Consider the following 13,941-nt stretch of genomic DNA (forward strand, 5'->3'; position numbering starts at 1 on the left):
CATATAATGGAGATATTCATCTTTGTACTAGGGAGAAAACATCTCCAATCCCTGATGACTTGCAATGAAAAGAATCATTCAAAGGAGGTTCATTGAGATTAAATTTTACTCTGAAGCTGAGTCCTTCTAATCTTGAAATAACCTTGGATTTGTTATTTTCAATTTATGATTTATAATTATGTTGGAGCTAAAAATGTATCACAAGCAATGAGCAGAATCAAGATCTCTGCTCCAGAGAATATGTTTTTGGAAAATATTACATTAAGAAAAGGGATATATTTTCACTTTATTTGATGATTTTTAATTTGAACTATCTGCAATATTTAAATTTTTATCATCTATTTTATAATTATTGATAATTAAATTAAAATCTTAAAAATTTAATTTCAAAATAAATATAAACCCATTAACATAATTATTAATATTAAAATTTAAAATTATATTAAAATATAGTAAAATTTAAAACTACAAGTTTCTTAAGGAGATTAAAAAAACTCACTCATTTGTATTTAATTTAAAAATATTATAAAGATAAATTTCTATAATAAAAGTTATTCTAAGCAAATATAGATAGACATTTTATTAAGATATTTGTACAGCTGTAAAAAAAAACATACAAGTCCCAAAGCCCATTATGGGAAATCAATCCATTTTTTATCTGATTAAAAAAAAAACAAAAAATGAAAAAACTTGTAATAATACATGTTCTAAAAAAAATTAGATGGACCTATTACGAATTGGTAAAACAATTATATTCTATCCATTGTAATGAAAAATTATAGATGAATGAACATATTATAAATTGTTACTGCATTCTAATGGGTAATATATCAATTATATTCTATCCATTTTATATAATAAAAAAATTATATAAACTATATAAACATATTATGAATTGAGACTACATTCTAGTTGGTAAATATTTAATTATATTCTATCCATTTTAACCCAATCAAATTTAAAAACATTGCAAATCAAATTTAAGGGTGCGCCTACCAATGTAGCACTGCATTGTATATGTATTGGTAGCATTGCATTGTATATGTATTTGATTATGAATGTTCAATACTTTCTAATTCATGAAAATTTCAACTATATTATAACTAATTTTACTACAACCATAGGCACCAAAAAAAAATCTATCGTTCCAATTTGTATTTGAGAATACAAATCTACTAAAAATTTACACGAAATAAGGCCACGATTATTTCTAAGAAATTCAATAAAAACAACCACAAATCAATTTATTTTTCTAATTTAAGTTATAAAAATAAATAAATAAAAATAAAAATAATCATGTAATAGTACTTGCAGTGAAAAAAGTTCCAAATGAACCTATTATGAATTGCTACATTCTAATTGGTAAAACAATTATATTCTTTTAATTGTAGTTATAAAATATGGTCTACCAATTATATTCTTTTAATTGTAGTTATAAAATATGGTCTATAGATAAATTAACATATTATAAATTGCCTCTACATTTTAATTGGTAATATTTCAAATATATTATATTATGTTGGCTTTCGAATTGTTCCGGCGACAAAGAACAATATAAGAGGACATTCACTGAGGACATGAATCCTCCCGCTTCAAGTTAAAGGGGATAGTCTCCCTTCACTTTAGGGGTGTTCTCTATTTCTATTCTCAGAGTGTATTGAAATAAGCAAATATATATAAGGTCTAATTAATGAATGGAACTTTATGTCAATCATATGATTTATGAACTCAATATAAATTGGAGAATGCAATTATGATAAATAATATAAAAAGCAACATAGAAAATGACATAACAAAGTTAAAAAAAAAAAAAGATAAGTTCAAAAACCACATGTAATCCTTGGTAATAAATCATACTTACCCTAATAAGTGTAAAGAAATAATTTCAATATCATGTATTGTGGCACTTCTATCTACATGAATTAGATAAATATATTGAATAAAAAAAAACCCAAGGTGGTACATAACTGAAGGTAAAAATTCAAGTCATAGTTGTCAAGAAATGATGGTGATCATGTCAACCATCAAACCCTTACATACACCAAGATAAAAACATAAAATAAAGAAATAAGTGCATAACAAAATAAACACATATTATGGCATATAATAATATTTCTTATGAAGGGTACAATGAATTTATCAGTGTTATGCATTCCAAATTCAACCTGCAATCGATCAAAGGAAAATCATAACTTGGGCACTCCAAATAGCATAGATATCTAAAAAGAAAACCAAATTGAATAATATTAGAAAAAAATATCATTTGATCAAATATGTTTATTTAAATTATTGTATGTTCCAAAATATAAAACACAAGGGTAAAATAATTAGAGAAAATAAATATTAAGTATTAAATTGCATGAAAAGTTACATAGTTCTTGAATCTAGTTCATACAACATGGTATAGGAACCATATCAAAATAAGTATCTGTCTTTCAAATCCAACTAACCTCCTTTCTCAAATAAGAAACAAGATTTTATACAAAAATATCAAATAATTGTTTTTCTAATTGTCCCTTAACTAAAACAAAAATATGACACATAATTAAACTTTAATCTTGTCCCCTTCAACTTGGTCTTGAAGACATCATAGATTCTTAGGGTTTGAATGGTTGAAACGGTTTCTTCCTTGAATTAATATAAAATTCTCCATCGAATTATGTTTGCCAGATTTGCAATTAATTGTAATTAATTTCTCTCACCATATCACTAATCAAACAAATATACGAATCCAAATATCGAAAACACTAATCAAGCTAAATTCTTTGCTCATCAACCAAGTCAATTTCTTTGCTGATCAAATGCCAAACCATACAGCATACTCAAGATAGATATCAACATACTCATCCAAAACAAACCCTTCTATAATAAATGTATAATCAGCTTTGCCCACTTATTCACAATTTTCAATAAACTCTCTACAATAATAAATCAACTATAGGAACAATACATAATCAGTCTCAATAAATTGTGCATCCAATAGCAAATCCTAGTAGCCAAAATCAACATCAAGCCTCACCAGATCAAAAAATTCCAAAGCATCAAACGATTCAAAACACTCTCAATACTAGTTCATTGTCATAGCTAAAGAGTACCACAAACGTTATACAGAATCAAATCAAGATATATACACAACTGTTATTAAATAAATTTATGTATATACGTGCTTCCTATGTAGAATAACAACATAAACATCTCAAATCATTATTCTCATTCTTTTCATCAAATATCAAATCATTTCTAACTCAAATATTGATCATCAAGCACACTAGTTCATCAAGCAAACAAGGACAGATGTAAATTAATCGATGAAGAAACTCTTTTCCACTGCAGCATACAAGACATCAACGTAAACCCTCTATGTTCATTGTAAAACCCTCAAGTCACACACACTTTTTTCATAGCAAGAAAGCATTATCAGTCTGCTCCTCAAAACAGATCTCCGTATTGTTGTGGGGAAAAGTATCCGACTCGGATGACCCTATCCCTACTCTAAGGGTGACAGTCCTTAGCAACAACTGAAAGTAAAGCTTTGATATTTTCCTTTATGAAAGTACAGAGAAGGAAGAAAAGATTGACCAACCGGTGTCTTTCGCTTTTGTCGATCTTGTCCTTTCTCTTTGTCTCTTGTTCCCAGCTCCTTGCTCCCTTTGCCGGTCCAGCTACACCAAGATCCTGCACAAACAAGAGAGGGAAAACTACAAGAAACATGTACTCATAACTGATGCATGGATTAGAGTGAATCAGATATACAAGTAAATACAATACATCAATGCAATACAAGTATATAGGAGAACATTCAAAGCTTTATTGATAGAAGTAAAAGGGTTCTGAGAAGGTTACAACCATCAATGGCTCCAATCCAGCAGCACCTCCCCAGCAGCAAGAAATCTCCTCTTCACCTCTATAAAAGCAATCACCCAATAGCTCTAACTGTAAACCAACAGCACTTCCTTACTTTGCACAAAATTCCGGCCTCCTTAGACCTCATAGAAGAGCTCTATATATAGGAGATATGAAGAAAGGATGAGTCAGCTTGAGGCTGGCATAAAGCTGACTAGTGTCCACTCCCACTTTAGTTAAACTTCAGTTCTTGAGTCCACTTGGAGATCCTTTCTTACACATGGAGATCAAGTACCTCTTACTCATCACAGGGCGAATCCCTTGAACCAAGTGTCAGTTTGGAAGCTTCCTGGGCAATTGACACCTTGCAGAATGACTGTGCCACTTGGCCAATCTCGCCCAGCGCAGGTAGCCTTCATTAGATTTGACTTTCAGCGCAGGTACAAGGAGGAGCAGTTGCATTCCAGCGCATATGCTCAGTGGAGCAGCTGACATGATCCAAAAATAGCCTGTTTTTGAGTGTTTTCAGGTGGAGAACTGATGGGAAGTGCTGTGGTTTGCTGACCTTGTTCTTCTAGGGGTAAGAACAACATGTTTAGGGACTGAGGATCCCTGTAATTATTGACATTTCATGCTCCATGTTGCGAGGCACAAAAATGTCTATAACAGTTGCCCCCTAAAGTATGAGGCCGTTTATCGGGTGAAATGCTTTATCTAGAGGGTCCGAAGTTCATTCCAGTGCTGAGGAGGCGCCCTGTAATACAATACAATACAATACATTATTTTTCATTCTATTTTCATGATCTAGCTGAGGCGGGCATTCCCATGCTCAGCTTTATAAATACATTTTGGTACATAGAACAGATGATCGTCTGATGGTAGACTGATAATTCTTTGCTGAAATTATCATCCTTTGAGTAGGATGATCATCTGCTGCAATGATGTACATGACAAATGTTTTTATATTTCCTGAATATGTATCGCAGCCCGGATGGATGAAACTAGATCCGGGGTCTTCAAACTCGTTCGATCTTCACTCTAAGTACAAGTCGATCCATGTGAGAATTTCGCTGAAGTCGAACATGGAAAGACATCGCTTGATTACCGGTCAATGATGAAAACCGTTAACAAGCGCGAGAGGAATCACCGATAATGATAATGACCCTCAAGGTACTGCAGTACAATTCACGTGGCGTGAATAAAGGACTTGGCGTCGAACGCCACGCAAAATCTTCTGGTCGAAGGTCATTGATGTATACCTGTCGCCGGAAGTGAGAAACTTGCCATTGAGGCATGCAAGCTTCAAAGTACTGATGGGGTTGTTCCTAGATCAACTTCTTGGATAATGAGCTGAAGTCGACAAGAAGCGATCCGTCAAAGGAGGGTCTTAATGAATCCCACATCAATGACACGGAACGGAGCTAATGATTTTAGTGGAGGCGAAAACAAACTGTGATATATGATTCAGGGTGGCAATCATGAATGGATGAAGGATAATGTATGGCAGTGGATGGGACACGGTTGACACTTTCAGAATCACCTCTCTTGAACATATAACGACATTGATGCGATGGATCGGTAGCATTACCCCAAAATGTGGATGGTTTGGCGAAGACCATGGTGATGAGACCGGTGAATGAAACAACCCAACCCGATGTGGAATGGAGGAAAAGTGTCATGTTCAAGAGCGACTTGCTACCATTAAGCTTTGATGTTCTCCCAATTTTTCCCCAGTCATTTCTGACCAGTACCTCTTTATTTTTGTCAAGCTTGAGGAGGATAACATATGCTTGTTCTATAACCTGCCCTTCGGGCAAGCCCATCGCTATGATTTAACGAGCTTAGCGATAGGGAAACTCGTTCTCGTCTAAAGACAAGTTTGTCGCTATTTAATCATTTTAACGAGTCTAACGACAAAGAAAACTCGGTCCTTTTCATTTTTAGAGAGTCTGAAAAGGTACAGAAAGTTAACTCCATAATTCCTTTTTCGTCATCTAATCCCTTAAGTCCGAAAAAGTATAAAACAATACAGAAGGGATGAGTTTTCGATTGTTTTAACGAGCCGAACAAAACAAGCGCTCGATCTTTTTGTGCAATAATCCCTCAGGTCCAAAAAGATTAAAATCTAGAGGAGGGATAGCGTTCCGGTCGTTTAATGAGCTGGAAGGCCAAAACTCGGCAAACTTTTCATATTTTACGAGTCAGTGAAAAGAGCTCAAAGAAGACTCATCTTTTGAGGAACGAGTGATAAACAAGGATAGCAACTGATTCCAGGTACAGGTTGGAATTTTCCAATCACGGCAGTGTCACAAGGATGGCTAGGTGAAATCACTCTTCGCAGCTGTTTCTCAAAAGAGGTAAACACACAAATGGAGGTGAACGATCGGCCAAATGAACAGTGGAGGTGACGGTGCACAAACACGACCAAGGCTTTTATGGCTGATGAATTTACGATCTCAAAAGGGTATTTACCGGTTCATTTTTTCTGAATGAGCTTGAACTCTAAAGGAAAGCCTGCTCATAAACTTATGTTTATTTTTTAACGAGCATGAACTATGCGCTAAAACTGCTCGGATCTTGCGTTTATTTTTTAACGAGCATGAACTATGTGCTAAAACTGCTCGATATACCAGTCATAAGAACGCCTCCTGTGAGATAGCTATTTTTTAAGGAGCTTTACCTCACGAAGCTATGCTCCAATTTTGGCAAGTTTTTACCTTTGCCCCACAGGCTTTCTTCATGCAAGGTCGGAAACGGCTAATCCTACGAGTTTAAAGGGTTAGACCTACAGGTTTAAAGGGAGGACCTAAAAATTTAAAAAAATAAATAGTCGTCCCTTGCTTACATTCCAAAAGTTTGCATGCCCCCAGACATAGGATAGAATTTCGAGGCGGCCCCTCCTCTCCCCTACCTCTGCTTTTCTTTGGGTGTTCACAGCTACTTGTCATCTTGCCAATCTAATGTTAACGATACTAGTCTTCTCGTTATTTTAAGGGGTCTTATGCGGTACTCAGGCTTCCCGTCGGCCCAACTTTTAACGAACAGCTATTTGTGACAAGAGAAGAACACTACTCAAAGACAAAACATTGATATTATTGAGGGAGGCTTGCTTCTTTCTTATTATCCGAAGAGGGTTCCATTTGCTGCCGCAAATCAATCTCTTTCTTCGGCGATGTCTATCATTGGGTTACTCAAAGACGGTTACCCTCTGTCACAACAATAGAATCTCTTTCTTTGGAGGCTGCCCCTACTTATCCTTCAAAACATTTGTTTTAATGGGTGAGGCTTGCTTTTCCCCAAAGATGGTTACTGCTTGTTGCAATAAGGGAATTCCTACTTGGGCATTGCCCACTTCTTTAGACAAAGGTGAATGACTCCCTTGTCAAACACATAACTTTAAGAAAAGAATCCTGTTCTAGAACAACCCCTCTTCCATCCACGGACGGGGTACGAACTAGTCATATTCTCTTGCGGAAATTCTACCTTATACCCGGGGTTTCTTCTGCCCGAAGCAGACCAGGGTGCATGCCCCTTGGGTTCCAGTCTTTCTTTCCGAATCACTCGCACTCATCGGGAAGGAGGACTGGGGGCGGAGGCGAATCTTGTGTGAACAGACCATTTAGGAATGGTATTTGACTATTTGCGATGCGAGATCCCGGAAATGAAAGTTGGTCTACGAGCTTGACCATCCTTCCTTCGTGTGGAAAACACATTACTCTAAAGAGTGAGGAGACTATCGCTCCCATGCAATAAATATAGTCACGTCCAAGGAGTAGGTTATAATCCAAGGGTCCTTGGACGACCATCACGTTCAAATTAACGGTCTTCCCTTTCAATGTAACAGGCACATTGGGGAGGATTCCTAATGGTCGACTGGTTCCTTTATCAAAACCTGAGAGATTTCTTAACTCAGGTAAAAGCGCCGGGGAACCCAGTGCTTTCCAAGCAACAGAGGAAAGGATACTCACAGACGCCCCTTCATCAATGATAGTACCAGCCATGATCATTCTATAGATCTGGACAATGATTCTGAATGGTACACTGGCTGGTAACCGGGGTCTGCCTAGTTGATTCCAATCAAAGGATACAACCAGGTTGCTTGGTGGTGGGACCGAATATACGGCCGGATATGACCCTGATGATGTTCCTTCCTGCGATAAAGGAATGGGCGCATTGCCCTGATGCTCATCAGAGTCGGTGCTGATGAAAAGAACCTGGATGGTGTCATCCTTATTCTCTTCAGTGAGGGTGTCGCATGAAGATGACTCTTCGGCGACGGTGTCATTTGAAGATGAAACTCCTGAAGGTAGAACCGGGTCAACTGCCGTATCGACCTTTGGACTTTCGTCCGGTCTGGATTCAGTAGGTTCATTTTCAGTGACTGACGCTTCAGCTGACCACTTGAGCGGGCCAGCTGGATTTTCAACTATCGAGGGATTAGGCACGAGTTTTTGGTATCCAGGAGGAAGTCGTAACGGTGATACCGGACGATCTTCCAAAACTCTCTTCGCCTCATCTAAGAATGGACATCGGTGAATGGCGTGATCGCCTTCACACAACATACAGGGTGATCTTGGTCTCCCTTTTCGTCCTTCACTCTCGCTAGTTGATGGACTGCAATCAACATGACTACCAGAGGTTGATGCTACCGGATTGTGCAACCTGGGGGACCAGTCCCTTAGTATCCGGGGAATACAAGGACAATCACGATGGAAGTGGATCCCTTTGCAAATGACACATGGCGATTTAGGCCCGGTCGGTGTAGTGTGTGGGTTTTTGTCAGCTGTCTTTTGCTTGCCCCCAGTCGCCTTCGCCATAGGCCCCTTCTGCTTCTTTTCTCTCTTCTTCTTTTCCTTCTTCTCCTTGGGAGGCTGACTTTTGCCAGCTCCACCTTGCGAAGATGAAGGATCAGAGGAAGTATTGTAAGAAGTGGAAGGCTGGGGGGTAGTTCTAGACTGTTCTGACTGTTGATTCGACTGCTCAGGATTAGTGGCGATCTGGACTACATTAGTCGAAAAGAGCCATACAGGTAGGCCAATTGTCAATCCTGGAAGTGACAATGTTGCCATATGAGGCGCACCAACATCTCCCCAAGAGGAGAAGGGATTTGGACTTCCGCCAAGGTTGCCTCCTTGGTTGGTGGGCTCCATACTTTTCAACTGAAAGATCAACGTGGGAATAATAGGTGATTATGTTCCGCTTAAAATAAATTTTATTAACGACGCTTTTAGACACAAACTTGCTTTTTCATGTTTTAAGAGTCGAGAAAAAGCTAAAGATGACTCTAGTCGCCTTCGATGTTTTAACGAGCCCGAAGTGACAAATGCTCGATTGGACTTTTTCAGTTATAGAGTTTGAAAAAGGCCAAAAGAAACTGCTCTGGAGATCTAGGCAGAGGGTGTGCCAAACCTCTCGCGAAACCACAGAATACGTTTTACGGTACGGGTGGCCGATCTTCGTGAATGCTGTGTTCACTGCATCGCGATCAGTAGGGCGGTCGACACGGCTTCCTAAGGATAAAGGATAAATGCCTATAGGGGTCTCCCAATATACGCGACGGTACGCGGGAGCACAAGTCCGTATTAGTGCTATCGTCCCTCAGGAGGAATCACCCACCTTCGTAGAGATCGACAGTCACTACGTTTAATGACGCCGGAACACGTCTCTACCTAGACCTCTATTGTGAGCGTTATGTTACAATGCGTTTTTAGATTCATTCAATATATTTTAAGTTGATCTTGTTTAGCAGTTTGTCTTTCAGGATCACCACGAGATGTATTGGTACAAATTCCTAAATGCAGCTAAAATGATAAGCAAGCTTTACAATCTTTTTAGCTTTGAAAATCCTAACTACTGAGGGGAGAGAAAAACAATATCTTTCCACACAGAGCACAAAGCACAAACTAATGCACTTTCTCCTAGATCAATCACGCAAACTTATCAAAATGCAAATGCAAGATGCATGTATTTCTTTTCTTTTCCCTTAATGTTGATGTAGACAAAAGGAAATTGTTGTATAATTTTCGAATTCAATTTGAAGCGTAAACAAACAAGTTTTGTCTAAAATGAAAAGACGCTTTACAAGCACTTGTTTTGACACTAAAAATGTATGAATTCAAACCATAAAATATAAAAAAAACAAACTCAAACAGCCATGAACAGTAATAAAACTAGCTCTTAAGATCACAAAGACACTTTTACAGTTCAGGATCTAAGAGGTCACAGCTATACTGGTTTGCTTTTCACAATGGGAAACTGTAACTGAAACAAGAAATACTGAAAGAACAATCACAGTTTCATCACACAACTGAGGCGGAATAATGTCAAGGAAAGTTGGTTTACAGCAAGTACAATGACAAGCAATCAGCAGCAAAACAACAGTGAAAACAGGGCTAAGACACAGTGGGAAACCTCAGGAGGACATAGCCTAACTGGATCAGCGCAGGCTCTGGTCTGTCAAATTGACTCTCAGCGCAGTTCCCGAAGGGAGTACCTGCGCTGGAATGCAGACTGCCTGTGGACAGCCTGCACTGAGACACGAGAGTTGCGTTTACAAGGATTTCCGGGTCACAAAAAGCTCAAAAATGCACTGTTTTTACTGAAATAAAAAGCTATAGGTCAAGTACAAACTAAGGGATGATCAAGAGGATGAAAAGCTATCACAAAGAGTACAAGAGTCTTTTGTAGATCAGCTCTTCAAATCATGAATCTGCTCAAAATGAGCAAGAGTAGCAGCCCCTCTACTTCGCTTTTGATATAGTCAAAAGCTTTTCGATTCGGTACTCTTTGGTTCAGGAAATGAATAGCAAAGATACTACAAACACCAACAAGATACTAGGCTCCCCAGCGGAGTCGCCAGTTTGTTGTGGGGAAAAGTATCTGACTCGGATGACCCTATCCCTACTCTAAGGGTGACAAACCTTAGCAACAACTGAAAGTAAAGCTTTGATATTTTCCTTTATGAAAGTATAGAGAAGGAAGAAAAGATTGACCAACTGGTGTCTTTCGCTTTTGTCGATCTTGTCCTTTCTCTTTGTCTCTTGTTCCCAGCTCCTTGCTCCCTTTGCCGGTCCAGCTACACCAAGATCCTGCACAAACAAGAGAGGGAAAACTACAAGAAACATGTACTCATAACTGATGCATGGATTAGAGTGAATCAGATATACAAGTAAATACAATACATCAATGCAATACAAGTATATAGGAGAACATTCAAAGCTTTATTGATAGAAGTAAAAGGGTTCTGAGAAGGTTACAACCATCAATGGCTCCAATCCAGCAGCACCTCCCCAGCAGCAAGAAATCTCCTCTTCACCTCTATAAAAGCAATCACCCAATAGCTCTAACTGTAAACCAACAGCACTTCCTTACTTTGCACAAAATTCCGGCCTCCTTAGACCTCATAGAAGAGCTCTATATATAGGAGATATGGAGAAAGGATGAGTCAGCTTGAGGCTGGCATAAAGCTGACTAGTGTCCTCTCCCACTTTAGTTAAACTTCAGTTCTTGAGTCCACTTGGAGATCCTTGCTTACACATGGAGATCAAGTACCTCTTACTCATCACAGGGCGAATCCCTTGAACCAAGTGTCAGTTTGGAAGCTTCCTGGGCAATTGACACCTTGCAGAATGACTGTGCCACTTGGCCAATCTCGCCCAGCGCAGGTAGCCTTCATTAGATTTGACTTTCAGCGCAGGTACAAGGAGGAGCAGTTGCATTCCAGCGCATATGCTCAGTGGAGCAGCTGACATGATCCAAAAATAGCCTGTTTTTGAGTGTTTTCAGGTGGAGAACTGATGGGAAGTGCTGTGGTTTGCTGACCTTGTTCTTCTAGGGGTAAGAACAACATGTTTAGGGACTGAGGATCCCTGTAATTATTGACATTTCATGCTCCATGTTGCGAGGCACAAAAATGTCTATAACACGTATACATATTCAAGACCACTCTATAATCTCCACACTCACAGTCTTTCATACACTATCAAATATATCCTTGTAAAATACTATTTTTATAATATAGTAGTAATGAGACAAGTTATCAAGATCATTATCATAGTAATTAACATTTGCATAAACCCTCATTACTTCAACACTACTACATAACTTCTAAGTCAGATCTACAAAACAAAAGGTATGATTCTAGCCCTACAGTCTCACTAAGATATGGTGTGCATTAGTGTAGGGAAATTTCAATGATTAGCATTCCTCATCAAGCACACACACTGATACAAAATCTTATTGGTCTGCAATCAATCTACTAATGAATCTTGTACATAAAACATTGTTGAACCAATTCATTTTCCCTCTAATACACCTGCAATAAACAAATCAAACAAGCATATCCATTAGCTTTCTAATACATATTTAGATCTCTCATATTTGTGTCTCCTCCTTGTGCCCTAGTGAAATCAATTTCCAGAACATATCACAAAATAATAACCCATTGAATGCACACATATTTGCTTGACCTCCTTCTCCTTCTATAATTTCATTTCCTTGCCAATACCATAGGAAAATCCCTTGGATTTGTTTATCAGAATAGTTTATGGAATCAAATAGACATTGTCAACTCAAAACCTTGGGAAAATTCCAGGGAAAATGTTCATGGTTTTCTATTTTCCATGCGCAGGGTCATGTATGTGACTTCTTCTTGACATCTATGTATATACATGACTTTATCTCACAGAAGTTGTGCATGCATCACAAACCTCAAATTCTTCACTCCACTTCAAATGCAACATATGACTAAGTTGCAAATAGACCTCCTCATTTGTAATACCTTCAACACTTTAGCAAACCTTTGTAGCTCTTCAATAATCATCAAAACTCCTGCAACACTTACACAAATCATTAAGAACATCCTCCATCCATGATCTAGCTAGGCCCATCATACCATGAGGTTGACATTAACGAAAACACATTATCCATAATTCCAACAATCTCCCCCTTTGGACTTTATGTCAACATACTGCAAACACCAAGTCCTTCTATCCCCCTTTGATATAAAGGGAAAAGGGAAGAACCAAGTTGAGTGAAGTATTCCTCCTAAAATGCTCAAACTATGAATATGATCTACTGATATGAAACTATGAACTTGACTGCAAGATATCACTTTAATCCACACCATTATCTCTCATATTGACCATGCTCCTTGGCAATATATACCATACCTTCTAGTGATATGCAATACAAGTACAAGACACCTTGGATAAAATATAAATGTCTAATATATGATAATTATATGAGTATGCCTACCACCAATCATGGACTCAACCTACATCATTCACCTAAATAAATAAGGCTATATCAATGAATATACCTAATAAGACATGATTTTGACATCCACTTTCCCATACATGGATGAATTTGACAATGTTCACAAAATGAGCCTCTTCATTACCAATACACCAAAAGATGATGATACATAGCTATACATGTTCTCTCCTTTATGCATGATCAGCATTCAAGACATTCATCAACATTAACATATGATATCACATTAATTACTTTGGATAAACAAGAGACTCATTGGAAACATATGTGAAGTCAAAGAAGACCTCCAACATCACAAGCCATTAAGTAGAATAGGATTGATCAAAATCATATTGATGAGGGAGTAGTATCTTCAACATCAACCATAATGTAGCGACAACAACATATATATCTTCAAACAATAATCAATGCATCAAAGAAAAAAATGTAAGAAGACTGATCAAAATAGAAATAACCAGTAACTCATCATAGATCAACATCATGCAATAAACCAATGTCAAATAAGTAGTTCCCATGTTTCATTTATGCTAGAAAGAAACCATAATTCCAATAGTGAACCATTGAAAGCATAGAGGATTCTCCCCTTGAACCCATGTGAACTCTTTATTTCCAATCTTGATCACATTATATTTTCAAATGAAACATTAGTAGCATCTATATCCTCATCGTTGAAGATGCCAACAAACAATACATCAAAGCAGCAAATCAACAAAAAAAACAATACAAGATTTTCCAATGAGGTATCAACAAAAACTCATAAAATCATCATGAATCAACACCCTTTCATACATTCCTAGGCAGCATATAGGCATCCTCGACAGACTG

This window comes from Pinus tabuliformis, chromosome J (assembly GCF_031772625.1).
Source record: "Pinus tabuliformis cultivar Carrire ecotype Pingquan chromosome J, CPIR1, whole genome shotgun sequence".
Classification (NCBI taxonomy): domain Eukaryota; kingdom Viridiplantae; phylum Streptophyta; class Pinopsida; order Pinales; family Pinaceae; genus Pinus; species Pinus tabuliformis.